This window comes from Papio anubis, chromosome 6 (genome assembly GCF_008728515.1).
Source record: "Papio anubis isolate 15944 chromosome 6, Panubis1.0, whole genome shotgun sequence".
Lineage (NCBI taxonomy): Eukaryota > Metazoa > Chordata > Mammalia > Primates > Cercopithecidae > Papio > Papio anubis.
Window position 1 is genome coordinate 104858905 of NC_044981.1, and position 17701 is coordinate 104876605.

The 17701-nt window shown below is 46.4% G+C and overlaps 1 protein-coding gene across 5 annotated transcripts in view; it reads right to left on the reverse strand.

Moving 5' to 3' along the window:
• Positions 1–17701, reverse strand: part of ZDHHC14 (zinc finger DHHC-type palmitoyltransferase 14) — a 300740-nt gene that overhangs the window by 250153 nt on the left and 32886 nt on the right. The gene's annotated exons all lie outside the window — the stretch shown is intronic.

A 17701-nucleotide genomic window follows, 5' to 3' on the forward strand; every position in this document is an offset into this window, starting at 1 on the left:
ATCTTAGACTGGGAAGGGTGCTAGTGAGCACATAAGCAATCTGGCCTGAGACCCCAGCCACCTGTGCTCAGGGGGTGAGGGGGGGACTCGCTAAGCAGGAATGTGCCTCTCTCGGGTGCCCCTCCACAAGGCACAACAGGCCACCAGCTTCAGAGAGCACCGCTATAAAAAGCAGCAGAAAAAGTCACAGTACCCTTTTATGTAAGACGACCTTGTTTGCACAGAGATTTTTTTTTTAATGGGAATTTTTACTCTCAATTACTTGTCATTCCACCTAATGACATATATTAAAGTTTATCTTTTCACAGGCTAATTTTAGACGAATACCAGTTCCCAGATCACTGGTTTAGAAAAATATGACCCTGCTTGGCAAATCCAGTCCACTTTCCCAAGAGGAGTTCTATGGCAGGGGAGCTGGCAAGGCCAGGGGCACCGGAGGATGGGAGTGGGCAGGGTCTCCGTGGTGTGTGTGCAGCCCTTTCTCTTCCTACTGTGTTGCTGCCACCCATACAAACACCAAAATGACTGTGCCAGGGCTTGGGTCGTGTCAGCACACTGACTTTGTGGCACTCGCCTCTTCTTCTCAACAGCTTTGCTGGCAGAAAATATTGAGGTTGAATAAGGTGCTGAAGACAGCACATATCGACAGCAGAACAGTTCTCCAGGAACCCGATATTCCTCTAATCACAATCCCTATTCCTCCTTCACATGGATATGTGAACATAGCACATACCAACAGCAGAACAGCCCTCCAGGAGCCCAATAGTCCTCTAATCACAATACAAGTTTCACTGTGATTTATTAGATTCATCCTTTATGCTGTTACTGAGAAAAGATGAAGACTAGAGCCTCACCATTCCATTGTCTGTGGGGGCCACAATGTCATGGAAAGGATCTTGATGAAAACCTGTTTCCACATTCCAGTGGAAGGTGGTCAATCTCACAGCGTGTTTCTGACTCCCACTACTCCAGGAGGAACAGCCCTAGTGCATCTGCCATTTCTGAAGAGAAAATCCAAGCCACCTCCCGTGCCAATATCTCAATACTCATGCCCCTCATGCCTGCAGGCCCCTCTGTTCTCCTCTCATCCCTCTGCCAGCGTGGACCCCGTGATTTATCACATCAGTTTCCCTTTTGCCATTGGTGTTGACTTTCCAGCCTCCTGGTCCTGCATTTTCTCTGTTAAATTCCAGCCCTGAGTGAACCCAGCCAACCATCCTCACCCCCACACCAACCCATGCCGATAGGCTCTACTGGAGAAAGCAGAGTGGGGAGCAGATCCCCCAAAACATAAATGTCCTCCAGTCCTTGGGGCCCTGGATCTTATGCATCTCTGTAGATACCTTCCCCTCCTATTTCACTGAGTGACATTTCCAAACGCTGAGACCCCAACCCTCACATCTCTGCCCACTTGCCGTATTATGTTTAAAATCAACCATCACACTGGCCTCTGACAACACAGATAAACCAAGGGCACGAGGCGAGCCCTCCCACAGCTGCCGCTCCACCGCGCTTCCTCCTTCCTCCTGTGCTCCCAGGCCCGATGCCCTTCCAGGTCTACAGCTGAGCTCTGTCCCTCTGCTCTGCACATCCTCCTCCTTCCCTCTCTTCTCCCTGAGGCCCTCACTCCCCTGCCACCCCGGCTCGCACCATGCTCTCCTCCTTTTCCTCTAGACCGACTCCTCACCTACCTTCTCCTCCAGACACTATCTTAAGTTCTCCTTCCCTTACAGCTGCCTTTTATAGAAAGGCCGTCTGCAATGGATGCGCCCACTTCCTGGTCCCTCAGCCCCAGCTGTCACTCTTCAACCCACTACAATGAAGTCTCCGTTTCCACGGAAAACGCTTTTGTGGAGGTGAACAGCCTCCCAATGGCCAAAAATGAGACGGCTTCCTGGCTTCTCTCCTGAGCTCTGCAGGACCTCACGCTGGCTCCCCTCCCACGGCTTGACTCCCTCCTAGTGCGGTTTCCAGCTTGCCATCCTTTCTGTTCCCTCCCACACACCTGACCGTTGTTTTCCTCCAGCATCCCCTTCTGATCAGCTCTTCCACCTTCTCCCAGGATTCTCCTCATCCCCACCCACAGCCAGGGCTTCCCCCGTGTCGAGCGCCAGGCCACCCTCTCTTCTGGGCACCAGACCTACACATCCTGCGAGCTGGTGCACTTCTCCCCCTGAGTGCCCCGTGGGGCCCTGAAACTCAACAAGTCAGCTCCATGAAGTGGGGGCCAAACTGCTCTGTGGGTCACCCTGGATCCTGAGACCCTAATGCGGCATGTGGCATGCCATCAGCGTTCCATAAATGACTGCTGATATGTTCCAAACCAAATTCATTGATTTTTCCCTTAAAACTGCCTCTCTTCTTGGAATCCTCATCTCAGTGAATGACACCATCCAATCATCCAAGTCGAGTCCTTAGGTCATCCTAGCTGTCCCTTCTCCACCTCCCTACCCAGCATCCATTCAGTGTCAAGCTGTGCAGCTCTCACCTCCATAACATCCCTTGTGTCAGATCCCTTCTGCCCAACCCAGAACCAGCACCTTGTGCCAGGCTCTCACATCTGAACATGAGCAGCATGACTGCCTCCTTTGGACCTCCCACCCCTGGTCTGGCAGCCTCAGATTCACTGCCCCAGGATCCTCACACTCTGACCCCATCTGCCTCTCTAGGTAGAATGCAGGGGACTAGATGGGGGGCCAGTCTGGTTGAGGGATCAGGAGACTTCCATGAGGAAGTGCTTATTGAGATGACCTCTGCAAGATAGTAGGAGGTGGTTAGGCAAAGACCTGTGGGGTGGCGGAGGGCAGAGCAGCAAGCATTGCAGGCAGAGGAAACAGGTGTCCAAGGGGTCTAAGGTTGGCAGGGGCATAGCATGTTCTAGAAGCTACAAGACAGCCGGTGTGGCTGGAGCCCAGGCAGCAAAATGCAGCATCTGGCCAGATGAGGCTGCTGGGGAAACAGGGACCAGATGGCCCAGGGCTTGAGGATGCAGGTGAGAATTTTAGTTTCTTCTTCTGAACACCAGGAAGCAGAAGAGTGACATGATTAAGTCTGCCTTTTGAAAAGATCCTGCTTCAAAAATGCTTAGTTAACGAAGTCATGATGGATAATTTCCTAACATGATAAAATGCAGATATCTCAACCAAAATTCAGCATCTAGAAAGGGAACACTAGTCACATTTCACTACTCACAAGCAAGACACAATGTCCACTATCATTGTTCTTTGAGGAGCTGGCCAACATAATTGGGTGAGAAAGAAATTAGAGATTTAAAAATGAGAAAAAAAGAGGTACAGCTCTCACTATTTGCATACGATATGCCTATATAGCTAAAAACCCCAAAAGAATCCATTAAGAAACTACTCAAACCATAAGAGAATTCAGTAGGGTGGTAGAAGCAAATTAATATGTAGAAATCAGTAACTTGCTTGTATACGAACAATAAACAGTTATAAGAGGTATTAGAAGGAAGGAAAGGCCTCCATTTATAATAGAAGCAAGACGGTGAAATTAACAATAGATGAAACAAGAGTTGTACAAGATCCTTTTGAAGAGAATTTAAATTAACCTGAGGGACGCAGAAGGCTTGATATCTATTCCTGGACAGGAAGATTCCACAATAAGACAATGTCAATGCTTCCTAAATTAATCTATAAACACAATGCAACCCCAATAAAAATAACAATGGGAGTATTAAACATCAGAACACTCTGATTTTGGCGTGTATCTGAGAAGCTCCCTCTGGCTGCAGCGTGGCTGGCTATGGACTGAAGAGTGAGAGTGGGCGGGCTGGTGGCCAACCTAGGACACCTGGCAGGGATCCTGCTGAAGAAGCTGGGCCCAGCTGAGTCTGGGGCCTGGGGTGGGGTTGGAGACACAGTGAAGGGCATATTTGAGAGACGTTTCTGTGGAGAAATTCCCAGGCCGTGGTGATTGATTGGATAGGGGAAGTGGGAAACAGAAGTCAAACCAGGACTCCTGGTTTGTTCATTTAATCATTAATCGAATCTCCTCAAACTTATCCCCATGTTACTAAAATCACTGCTCAGGGCAGGGTTTCTGGGCCCCCAGACAGATTTCACAAGGCCCTCCAAAAAGGCTTGTTAACCAGTTGTTTGTTCACAGCCGAGTGAAGTACCACGTTTGCTCTCTGACTGGGCTAATTAGGTGTTCCACTTAGAGCTTTGGAGAACAGGACGGCTTCAAGCTCAGAAAGCCTCAGAAAGACACTTGTTCTTTCCCTGTCTGTGCTGTCATCCCCCCTTTTGATTCAAAATTGCACCACCAAAAAATAGGGCAGTGATTGTGTTTGAGTTTGACCTCGTCAGATTCAACGTTTACCTGAGCTGTGACCTGACATCTCCGTACTGCCTTCACTCTTCTTTAATAAATAAATGAGTCCTGAAGGCAAAACAAAATTTCTCACCATCACTGGCAGGCCATTTTATCGAATCTCCTGCAAACTTATCCCCATGTTACTAAAATCGCTGCTCAGGGCAGGGTTTCTGGGCCCCCAGACAGATTTCACAAGGGATATTCACAGCAATATCCCTTTAAGGGTTGCCTTTTTCTCCCCCTGTTCAGAATTCTTTTCAACACATTTTTCAGACAGAACAAAGTGAGTTTAAATATATCACACAGTGGCTGCCTCTCAAACATCCACAGAAATCATTTCAGTGAATGTGTTGTTTGATATGAAAAAGAAGTGCATTTGGTTTGGGTGCGAACAGACTGTTACGCGAAGCATACATCTGTTAAAACTTAGGTGAAATAAGTCGAAGCTTTGGATGGGACAAGTTGAGGTCCAGCTTACCTCAAGTGCCTGCCAGGCTGGGCTTTCTCTGGGAGCTACGCAAGCGCTGATGGATGCCTGAACCAGTGTGCTGTGAAACCTCACATTGCACACGAATCGCCTGGGGGGTTAGAGTCTGCAGGTCTGGGGTGGAGCCTGAGATTCTGCTTTTCCAATATAAACTCCTACGCGATGCCATCCTCCAAATCCACAGATGGCACCTGGAGTGGCCAGAGTTTAAATCGGCTCAGCAAGTTGGAAGCCACATTTCTCAAGGATTAGCCTGTAGGTTGGGATGCATTCTCTTTGCTTACAAAACAGAGATTTTGCCACCATCTTATGTCAAAGAACTTCAGATCTAACACGTGGATGTTTTCAAGTCTTTTCAGACTATAATATTTGGAGGTCAGAATACCCAATCTCAATGTTATGTATGCTGAAAATTCATACCTGGAAAATCCCAAATACCTCACCAATTTGGATTAAATAAAAGGGGAACTTTATTTATGGAATTTTAAAAACATAATTCGGCTTATTACTTTCAGTTTCATAGGCTAAGCAAGCTTGAGGTGTTAGAAAAGTAATAATTCATCTACTTCCCTATGGATAATGTTACTGTACTTCATTTGCACTAAGAAAAAAAAGTCTAGGTCTTCTCAGCACCCCACCCCACCATATGAATAATCACAAATTCCAAATGAAAGGAAAAGGATTTTCAAGAGTCCTCCTACATTTAAAATTAAAAGGCCCCTAAAACTGACAATATCTGTGTCAGTTCCTTCAGCTGTGACCATCCTGCCGGTGAGGCTTCATTCATCCCATTTTTGAGGTGGGAAAATTAAGGCCTAAAGTCACATGAAAAGTCAGTAGAACTCAAAGTCAGTGACACTTTGGGGACCTTATTAAGCTAAGGAATATCAACAACAATAACCTTTACCCACTCAAGTGCCAACTGCCTTGAGGGAAGGTTTGTGTCTCCTGACAAGCATACGATCTCAGTCTAGTTTGTTTGGCCTTGGAAAACATTGTCCTTATCGACTGAAAAGTAGAATGCCTGAGAAAGAGTAAATGAACTGCTTTTTGAAAAGAGGGGAAGTTAGTAAAGCACACACATTTCAGCTGCTTTTCCTGTAACCACACAGATCTGTGCTCCTTGACACAAAAGGCCATCAGGACAGATTGTGGGAAGAGCCACTCTGTTTTGCAAAGAGGTAAATAAAATACAGAATACAAAGGTACAAAATTTAAAAATATAAAAAGCACAGAAGGGGGGTCCATGCAAATGCCTTGGACATACTATTACTGTACTATCTCCTCCTCCTCCTGGTTATCACAGAGGGCTTACCCTGCCCATCCTGATCATGGGGAGTCGAAACCTTAAAACATGGGGCATCTTTAAAAATCATTAAATGAAAATAGAGTGTAGAGTCTGCCCACATAGTAAGGGCCCATGAGAAGCTTTCAGTAACCTTGGGTTCTATGAAAACCTGCAACCTTCCACTGATGGTCTTCCCATCGTCCTATCAGAGCTGATTTCTTCCCCGGGTAACGCTCCACTAGAGGCTTCTGAGTTTAGCTTCACAATAGCAGGTGGGTTCCTTCTATTCCTTTAAATGTGGGATGTGTGGGATGGAAGCACAGAATCCAGAAACGGAGATGGAATTTTTTTAAACCTGGAACATTCATTGAACATGTATGGGAAACATCTGGCAGAGGAAAAAAATACAGTTTGCATTGTTTCTCTGACAGCAACCCTTGCACCAATGTCCACATCTATCTTAACACAGAGAGTTTTCTGACATCCCACCCTCAACCCACCTTTCTGTGCTACTGTAACCCTTGATTAATAAAGCTAACCTAAGACTATCCAGAGAAGAGCCTCCAGATGCCTGGAAATGCTCTGGATGGGGCTGGGATAAGTTACAGTCCAGCTGGTTGGAAAGGGCTCTAAGCTGAGACCCCGGCACGTGGGTTCAAGTTTCCCCACGCCCATCAGTTTCTTACCTGCTAAGTGGAGCTAAATTGCCTGCCCCTCAGAATCATTATAAGGCTCCTGAAGCCTAGAACGAGTTCAATACATGCTGAGTGAATGAATGAATCTTCAGATGAAATAATTATGTGAAACACACAATCCAGGCCGGGCGCGGTAGCTCACGCCTGTAATCCCAACACTTTGGGAGGCCAAGGAGGGTGGATCGCCTGAGCTCAGGAGTTCCAGACCACCCTGACCAACATGGTGAAACCCCATTTCTACTAAAAATACAAAAATTAGCCGGACGTCGTTGTGGATGGCTGTAATCCCTGCTACTCAGGGGGCTGAGGCAGGAGAATCGCTTGAACCCAGGAGGCGGAGGTTGCTGTGAGCTGAGATTGCGCCACTGCACTCCAGCCTGGGCAACAGAGCAAGACTCTGTCTCAAAAAAAAAAAAAAAAAAAAGAAAGAAAAAGAAAAGAAAAGAAAGAAAAGAAACACACAATCCAAATGTTAGTTGTTATTATTCTTTTAGTGCTTTCCCATTAAGGTTCTCAAAGCAGAGTTCACTGAGCAGGCAGTTTGCTTCTATCTTGACTTGTAGAAAAGTTTTAGACTCCAAATTCTTGGTAGAAAGTCTACTTGATTTTCATTCTGGGCTCTGAGGTCATAACAGCACCCATCTTTATTGACGGCGCCCTTTTTTAATAACACTGAGGATTTGCTACAGAAGAAAATAAAGTGAAGTGCCTTACTAAAAAAGAGATTGCGTTAGTTCAGATGTGTTCTGCTGCAAAGCATCAGAAAACCTGACTCAAGCTAGCTTAACTCAGATGAGGTGGGGTCATCTGAGACCTCAGGGCCTCCGCTGAGCTGAAGATCAGGACAGCTGCTCCTGAGGCCTGCTGCACAGGGCTCTGTCGCCAAGGCAGAGGAAGGGAATGTTTGGTGGGTAGGCAACCAACAAGGCCACTGCAGACACCTAATAGCACATCTGTCCATTCAAGCAGTGGCTCCCATCTGTCCTTGATGTTGTCTCCCTTTCTGAGTCATTCGCTCCTACTAGGCTGAAATGTGACCAAGTTCTGACCTATGCTTGTAGAGAGCAACCTACTTCTATACAGTGAAAGAAGGGAAGTCATTACTGAGATGTGCTCAAAGCTGACCGAGGCCACTCAGCCACGCTGGTAATGGCCCACCACTTCAATGACTGTACCTTCTCTCCTCTCATTAGTGCCCCGATTCAGCCCACCACTTCAATGACTGTAACTTCTCTCCTCTCATTAGTGCCCTGATTCTGCTTTCCCACTGTGAGGGTTTTCATGCCATGCTAGAGACCTTAAAATAACCTGGGGAGATGGCAAATAAGCACAAGAAAAGATGCTCCATGTCTCATGTCATTAGGAAATTGCAAATTAAAACAACAGTAAGATACTACCACACATTTACTAGCATGGCTAAAATCCACAACACTGACAACACCAAATGCTGACAAGGATGTGGAGCAGCAGGAACTCTCATACACTGCCCGTGGGAATGAAAAATGGTGTAGCCACTTTAGAACACAATTCAGTGGTTTCCTACACAGCTAACCACAGTCTTACCATGTATCCAGCAATCACGTCCCCTGAAAACTTATGTCCACATACAAACCTACCCATGAATGTTTATGGAAAGTTCATTCATAATTGCCAAAAATTGGAAGCAACCAAGATGTCCTTCGATAGGTATAGAAAAACAAATGGTGGTATATCCATACAATGGAATAGTATTCAGCAATACAAAGAAATGAGCTATCAAACCAAAAAAGATACAAAGGAACCTTGGATGCACATGGGTAAGTGAAAGAAGCCAACTGAAAAGGCAACATCCTGCATGATCCCAACTCTATGACAGTCTGGAAAAGACAAAACTAGAGAGACAATAAAAAGACTAGTGGTTGCCAGACTTCGGGTGGAGGATGGGGAGGAGGCAGGGGGAATTTACAAGGCTATTTTGTACGATACAATATCATACAGGGAATTTAGAAGGCTATTTTGTTTGATACGGTATCATACAAAATAGCCTTGTATTATATGAAAAAACTATTTTTGTATGATACTGTAATGGTGGGTACAGGACATTAGGCATCACATAAATCCATAGAATGTACAACACAAAGAGTAAACCCTAAACTGTAGACTTTAGTTAATAATCATGAATCAATATAGGTTGATCAATTGTAACAAATGTACCACACTATCATCACAGCCAAAGACTGGAGGGACAACCCCAGGAAGAAGACACCAGGAAATCAAAGCTCCTGCTTTCTGCCAACATGGGGATCCCACAGTCCCTGCAGCAGAGAAATGGTTGAAATCCCCAGTCCTATTCCAAGCCTGCTGCTCCGCAAATGGTCCTACACCTGCGAGTACATTTGAAATGTATCACAAGGACTACACTATATATGACATCCTAGCATCTTATAGTGCAATCGTCCAGTATAATTCTTCAGCAGTCCAATATAATAACTGAACTGCTAAAGGCTCCCTGAGTGCTTCTACCCAGCTTAGTAACTCTGTCTTTAAATAGCCTTATCTTGGACATATGTGTGGGGCTCTGACTAACAAGGAAACATACACCTGGTGGATGATTTGGAGACGGGTTTATCTGAAGAAGTTTGGCACTACATTCACTCACTAAGATGTTTCTGGAATACTAAACTGTGTACTTGCTGAGAGATGGGGAATGGGATGAGGAGGGTAGAACACAGCTATCTGTATTTCATTGCGTAGTAAAACGGCACACTTGAAGTCTTGAAGCAATTTAATCATTTAAAGGCCTCTTTGTGTTCTCAAAATATGAACAAGGCTTATACACCCATGTTTCCAGGCCTACGTTTTATTAAACCTATCATTTTTCCCCACTGCTTTGGACATCCTTCCTAGATAAAGGGCACAGGCCTCTGATAATGAACAGTCAAATAAAAACATGTCCTGTTCCATACATCCTCTAGAAAGCAAAGTGCAACACACTCAGCTTTATAGCCCACTTCTCGAACTGCTTCACCCTCCTTCATGCCTGTAGGAGTATAAATTGGTTCCATATCTGCGTAAGTCAATTTGGGAATATTCTTTAAAACTTTGAATGTAGTTTTAAAATTGTTGACCCAGCGATTCCATTTGCAGGACTTCATCATTTTAGCAAGTACAAAAACTGACCTCTAACACACGCTCCACCCCGACCTCTGATGGGTTTGAGAATGGGTCATAAGACACACGTGGGACAGGGCCTCCTCACTTCTGAGAAGGAACCAGGGGAAGCCACGGCCTCACCTTTTCCTGGATGTTGTCAGGTCTGGATGTGTCCCCTGGAGTCAGTGCAGCCATCCTGGGACCATGCAGAGTAACTGCAGAGGAGCACAGTTACTCCTCTGCAGATGGAGTCTTGCTCTGTCACCCAGGCTGGAACGCAGTGGCGTGATCTCAGCTCACTGCAAGCTCCGCCTCCTGGGTTCGGGCCATTCTCCTGCCTCCTGGGTTCCGGCCATTCTCCCAGGGCCTCCTGGGTTCGGGCCATTCTCCTGCCTCAACCTCCGGAATACCTGGGACTTACAAGCGCCCGCCACCACGCCCAGCTAATTTTCTGTAGTTTTAGTAAAGACAGAGTTTCACCGCGTTAGCCAGGATGGTCTCGATCTCCTGACCTCGTGATCCGCCCACCTCAGTCTCCCAAAGTGCTGGGATTACAGGTGTGAGCCACCATGCCCGGCCTTCTTCGTCTTTATGGAGATAATAGATTTATGTGTCATATCCGCCAATGCTAGTCATCATTTTCTATAACTTGCAGCTGAAAGCCATCTGATACAATCCTACAAACAAAGGCACACATATCTGCCAAACTCGATGTCCAAGAATGTTTACTGCAGCCTAGTTAATAACAGCTGAAAACTGGAAACCCAAAAGTCCATCCTGGCTGAGTAAATTAGGGTCCATCCACACTACAGAATGCTAAGCAGCTCTTAAAAGGGGAGAGGGGCTCTATATGTGCTGATATGAAAAAATGCCCATGATATGTGATTAGTTGACAAAAAACAGTATAGAACAGTATATGTAGTAGGATTTCACCTGTATAAAATATACACATATGCTTTTATCCACATCTTGGGTAGGGATGACAGCATCTAACTAGGCAGAGCAGCTGCATAAAGACATCACATCCCTGTTTCTGGAACTAAGGAGCATACAGAATTGGATAAGAGTGAACTGCAACAGGATTAATGAGCATCCATACACCCACATATATACAATTCTGAAAGGATGCCATAAAATTGCCAACAATGAGCCGGGCACGGTGGCTCATGCCTGTAATCCCAGCACTTTGGGAAGCTGAGGTAGGCGGATCACGAGGTCAGGAGTTCGAGACCAGCCTGGCCAACATAGTGAAACCCTGTCTCTACTAAAAACACGCACACACACGCGGAAAAAAACACTAGCCGGGCATGGTGGTAGGTGCCTGTAATCCCAGCTACTTGGGAGCTGAGGCAGGAGAATTGCTTGAACTCAGGAGACGGAGCTTGCAGTGAGCCGAGATCACGCCATTGCACTCCAGCCTGGGCAACAGTTCAAGACTCCATCTCAAAATAAATAAATAAATAAATTAATTAATTAAAATTGCTAACAATGGCTACAAGTCAGGAGTGGCAAATGGGAGGTGAATTAGTTTTCATTCAACAGTGTCTGTACTGTTCAAATTTTTTACCATAGCATGTACTATGTTTATCTTTTTTTTTTTTTTTTTAAATGAGACAGGGTCTCACTCTGTCACCCAGGCTGGAGTGCAGTGGCACAGTCATGGCTCACTACATCCTATATCTTCTGGGCTCAAGCAAGCCTCCCACCTCAGCCTCCAGAGCAGCTGGGACCACAGGTATGTGCCACCACACCTGGCTAATTTTTTTGTTTGTTTGTTTGATAGAAGGTCTCACTGTGTTGCCCAGGCTGGCCTCAAACTCCTGAACTCAAGCAATCCTCTTGACTTGGCTTCCTAATGTGCTGGGATTACAGGCGTGAGACACCACATCTAGCCTATAATTTCTTGAATCAAGATGAAAAATACTTTCAAAATGTTCAAAGGATTCAATTATAACACATCACAGAAATTCAAATGGCAAATATACATAGAAAAATCACTGCCTAGAAATCCATTCAAATCACCTACAACCTTTCTAGCTCCTTATAGCGATATGAATTAGGGGACTACACATTAACATTAATATAGCTTAAGTAAAACAAAATTTAAAAAATACAATCCACATGCACACAAGTGCACTCCAAAGCCAAATAACTTTTTCCAGTGATCCACATGGCTGTTACTTGCCAGGGATGAGAGTTGCCTATGACGCTTGGAGAATAATTCTGGGAAGATCCAGGTTCTACTTGGCCTCCCAGGTTTACTTTTAAAGCCCAGTTTGCACATGGGGCACTTCATCAGAATTGCTGAGTAAATATGTTGTCTTTGGTATCTCTTCAAGTTAGAAAATTATACCTCCCTTGGAGTTATTTTTGCCACCAACTTTTTTTTTTCTTTTCTCTTTCTTTTTTTTTTTTTGAGATGAAGTCTTGCTCTGTCACCCAGGCTGGAGTGCAGTGGCACCATCTCGGAGGCAATCTCTGCCTCCCGGGTTCAAGCAGTTCTCCTGCCTCAGCCACCCAAGTAGCTGGGATTACAAGCACGTCCTACCATGCAGGCTAATTTTTGTATTTTTAGTAGAGACGGGGTTTTACCATGTTGGCCAGGCTGATCCAAAACTCCTGACCTCATGTGATCCGCCCACCTTGGCCTCCCCAAGTGCTAGGATTACAGGGGTGAGTCACCGTACCTGGCCTTGCCACCAACTTTTAATCCACCCTTCTAAAGCATTCAGGATAGAAAAAAAATGGACATCATCTTATTTCTGACAAGTTCTTTGCTGATAAGCTTTGTTCTCACGGAGCACATCCCACCTGTTCTATAAAAGCCCTAATATTACCCAATTTCCATTCTTTCCTCAATAAGCATTTGGAGAGCTCTGTTCATTCTTGAAACAGCACTCCCTGTCCTTCTTGCCTCTACCAATTCATCTGACAGTGGTGATTTTTTAAAAATACCTTCCTATCCCTTGCAAAGCCCTTTGATAAACTGGCAATAAAGACAGTATCAGTAGCTTGTTATGACAATATTAGTTACAATATTGTTTAATAGCTTTTTAGAGCCTAGCACAGCCCAGAACATAAAAGAAACTTTAAAGAAAAAAAGAAATAGTAATTCAATGGTTTATTCATGATGTACTGATTGAAAAGCTGGACGAGTCAAACGTATTATCAGTACAGTTCTCTTGACAGTAAGTGGGGCCAGCCCAGCACCCACTTTCTCTGCCAACATCCCACCATTGTCCTCTGTAGGAAGTGTGGCCCATTAAGTCCTTGAACCCTCGTAAGAGCAACTTTAGAGTTGTAACTATAGAGACAAAAAACGGTATGACAGTTACAAAGAGCCAAGCAAATGTTCTCAAAATGTCTCGAAAGCCTGCACTTGGGACAGGCAAGGAGAATGAACAGAATTCAGAATTTAATCAGGCAGTGTAGAAATTTGTTTAAAAAAAAAAAAAAAAAGCTGCAAACCTGAACTAGATGGTGCAGAACTGAAATGGAAAGAAGATGTGAAGGAATTTCATAAGGCTGTCAGGAAAAACATAAACCACCAACGTATGATATGGACACTGAATATCCTCTGACATTGCAAAGACCCTAAACTAGGTTCCCGGTGCCCGGGGGTGGCATGGACAAATGACCCTGCACGTGTGCACCTCATAGGTCTCTTGGCCTGGATGAAAGTCTCTGGAGGCAGCTGCAGCCCATAGAGATGGTCAACATCTCATAGTCATATACTGTCCTGGAAACTCCAGACTACAGCACCAGCGCTTCCTCAGGATCCCCTTCCTCCAAGCACAGCACGAGTCAATGCAGAATGCTCATGCTCATTCTGGCTTTTTTGTTGTTGTTGTTTGTTTGAGACGGAGTCTTGCTCTGTCGCCCAGGCTGGAGTGCAGTGGTGCGATCTCGGCTCACTGCAAGCTTCGCCTCCCGGGTTCACGCCATTCTCCTGCCTCAGCCTCCCGAGTAGCTGGGACTACAGGCGCCCGCCACCACGTCTGCATTTTGGCCTTATTTTAAAGGTGGAAGTGGAAGGGTGGCACCATGGTTTTCATAATCAAGGGTGCCAGCTAGCCTACTTTTCTAGAAACTGAGATCACTGGGGATGGGGGGAAGCTCAGAGGCCATCAGCATCTTTCAGAGATGAAGAAAGCAAAGCCCAGGGAGGCAAACAGAGTTGGTTGTGGGTACACCAGAGGCAGCGGCAGAGCCAGAGCAAGAACCCAGTGCTCTCTCAGCTGGGCAGGGTGGTACACGCCTGTAATCACAGGAAGCCAAGGTGGGCAGATCACCTGAGGTCAGGAGTTCAAGACCAGCCTGGCCAGCATGGTAAAACCCTATCTCTACTAAAAATACAAAAATTTGTTGGGCATGGTACACCTGTAATCCCAGCTACTCTGGAGGCTGAGGCACAAGAATCCCTTGAACCCAGGAGGCAGAGGTTGCAGCGAGCTGAGATTGCGCCACTGCACTCCAGCCTGAGCAACAAAGCAAGACTCCATCTCAAAAAAAAGAAAAAAGAAAAAAGAAAAAAAGAGCCAAGAACCCTGTGCTCTCTCTACAAATCTTCTATGGGTGAGGACGACCCAGTGGTTAATGTTGCTTTAGACTGTATTCTTAGGGAAACAAGCCAAACACTAAATGCTCCATGCAGAGGGGCTGCCATCCTATCTCATCAAATAACTTCAGACCTTTCCCCTCACTTTGGAAAGAAGGGCAAGAAGCATGTGTCAAAGTTCTGTGATGTTAACATGCCCAGGTCTCCAGTTATTGGAAAGCAATGGGCTGACCAAGGGAGCTGGAAATTTCTATCCCAGGGGTGACTTTTCCTCATGCAATCAAGCCAGCACCTGGCTCAGTTTCCATCAGGACGGTCCTGCCAGAGGCAGATGAAGGCAGCGAACTGGCAGAGAATTTATTCATAATAGAAGCCTCTAGTCAGTGTGAGGGAGATTCAGCCTCAGCCCCGAGTTCACTTAAAATCCAACACCGACCCCACCTGCAGGCTCTGCTCCCCCAGAACCCGGCTGGTGGAGGCAAGTGATGGGGTGGAAACAGACGTTTGTTGCTCCACATTTCTGCTCTCTCGTCTGGCCAGTTATTTCAAATCGCTGACCACGTTGCTTTTTTCCTCCTTCTTTTTCTTGCCTCCCCATTCCTTGGTAAACTCCCAGCATCTGGTGTTTAGAGAAAGATACAGCTGGGCCAGGCACGGTGACTCATGCCTGTAATCCCAGCACTTTGAGAGGCCAAGGCGGGCGGACCACCTGAGGTCAGGAGTTCCAGACCAGCCTGGCGAACATGGTGAAACCCCATCTCTAATAAAAATGAAAAAATTAGCCGGATATGATGGCGTGCCATCTGTAGTCCCAGCTACTTGGGAGACTGAGCCAGGAGAATTGCTTGAACCCAGAAGGCGGAGGTTGCAGTGAGCTGAGATGGTCCCATTGACTCCAGACTGGGCTACAAGAGCAAAACTCCACCTCAAAAAAAAAAAAAAAAAAAGAGAGAGAGAGAAAGATACAGCTATAGGGTCTAATGTGCATCCATTATCACCCATGGTAAATGCTTCCAGAAACACTATTTATTGAAAGATGTCCCCACAAAGCACAGGATAATTTCCTCACATCAGTGGAGTCTGAAGTACTAAATATGAAACATCATCATCCTCCAGGCTAAAAACCAAGGTAAAGAGACTGTGCCAGACAGGACAAATGAAGAACAGCAGAGGACGTAAAGGCCAGTCTCTGACCACCATCAGTTGTAGCTGGACTTCCTTTCTCTTAAGTCTTTTTCCTCAGGCAACATGAAGAAGCGTCCCCCTCCCCAAGGCCAAGGCCTCCACCCGGGCTCAGGATCCCGCCCCTCCCGCCTTCTCAGGAACACTGCATTGCCAAATACACAAACTTATTTAAATCCCTACCATTAAAAGAAAGAAAAAAAGAAAGAAAGGTCTCCCAGCCCCGTACCCTCTTCCAGCCACTGACCTAGCTCTATTCTCCCCTTCATGGCCAAACTTGCAAAGTTTGCTGCCACCCACTGATTCCCCAGCCCACTCCAATCTGGTGTCCCCACCACTATTTCGCCAAAACGGCTCTTGTGAAGGTCACCAATGACCTGCGTGTCACCGAATCTGGCAGTCATTTCAGCAGCGGCCTTCACTTCACTGCCTCCTCTGAAGCACTGTCTTCCCTTGCTGTCTTCCCTTGCTGTGCTCCCCCCGCTCTGCACAGCCTCCTCCTCCTCCTGTGCCCAACCTCAACAGGTCCCAAGTGGCTGCTCCTTCATGTTAGACATTTCCTTAGACGCCGCCACTACCTATAATAGATCTCTCTCTCTCTCTCTCTCTCTCCCCTCCCCGCCACCAATTCCCTGACCCCCCACTGCCTCCATCCATTCAACGCTGCAAACCAGGACCTAGGAGTCATTCCTGATGACCCCTTTAGCCCTTCCCATAAGCAGCCTAAGGACAGTCAGCTATGCCCTCTCCAAGATGGGCATCTACTTTTCTCCATCACGTTTGTCATTCCTGGTCCATAGCCCACCTGGATTTCCTCAACAGCCTCCCTCCTAATAATGCTCTCCTCCGACCACCCCGCCTTCTCCAATCAGCTCCTCACATGTAGCCAGAGTCATCATGTCAAAGCCCTTTTGTGACAGTGTTGTATCCCCTCATCCCATGGCTTCCTATTGCTCATCTCAAAGGCCTGCCTGGTCTACCTCCCAGTTCCTCAAAAGTGCCAGGAGGGAGGCTCCTCCTGGGAAGTGATCCGTCCTCCCCAACTTTACCTCGTTCACTCCTCCTCATTCTTCCGACCTCAGCTCCCCCAGGAAGCCTTCCCTGCCCTGTCACCCCCTGTCAGGTCAGACAGCTCTACTCCACTCTCCTACCTCTGTACGCTTTGCTTTCCTAGAGTTCATGGTAGCTCAAATTCTACATTTTCCATGTGATTTTTCGGGTTAATATCTTTGCCCATCCCCACTACGAGGGTAGCCTGGAGATACATATCCCAGGCTCCTATTCCAGGAAGGAAAATGGACTGAGAGCCCCGGATCCCTAAAAACATCCTTGCACATTTAATCCCTTTGCCTCCGCTTCCCTGAGGACCTAGAGCAACACAGCCCTCAAACTCTAAGTCCCACGAATACAAGGACCTTGTCTGCTGCCAGTTCATCTCCAAGACAGGCCTAGTGCCGTAATTCTGAACGCATATTTGTGGAATGAATGAATGAATCACTGAATCTATCATCTTTGAAGGCACCTGCAATACAAACATCCAGAATCTCTTGTTGATTTCGTGCCCTTTACTTAGTGCCATGTGCATCTGCATAAAACACTGAGTAAATGCTCAAGGCCGTCACTGAGTTAGGGTGAGTTCCCAAGTAATAGGAGGCAAGTCACAGCAGAGCCCAGTCACTTTGTTACACTGCAGTGTGACATAAGGAAGGGACTGGGTGATGCACTGAGAGAGACAGTGATGCATTCACTTCTATGTGCAGTAAATAAGCACAGAAAGAGGCTGGGTACAGTGGCCCACGCCTGTAATCCCAACACTTTGGGAGGCCAAGATGGGTGGCTCAACTGAGGTCAGGAGTTCAAGACCAGCCTGGCCAACATGGCGAAACCCCGTCTCTACTAAAAATATAAAAAAAGTTACCCAGGTGTGGTGGCACACAACTGTAGTCCCAGCTACTCAGGAGGTTGAGGCAGGAGAATCACTTGAACCCAGGAGGCGGAGGTTGTGGTGAGCCGAAAGTGCACCA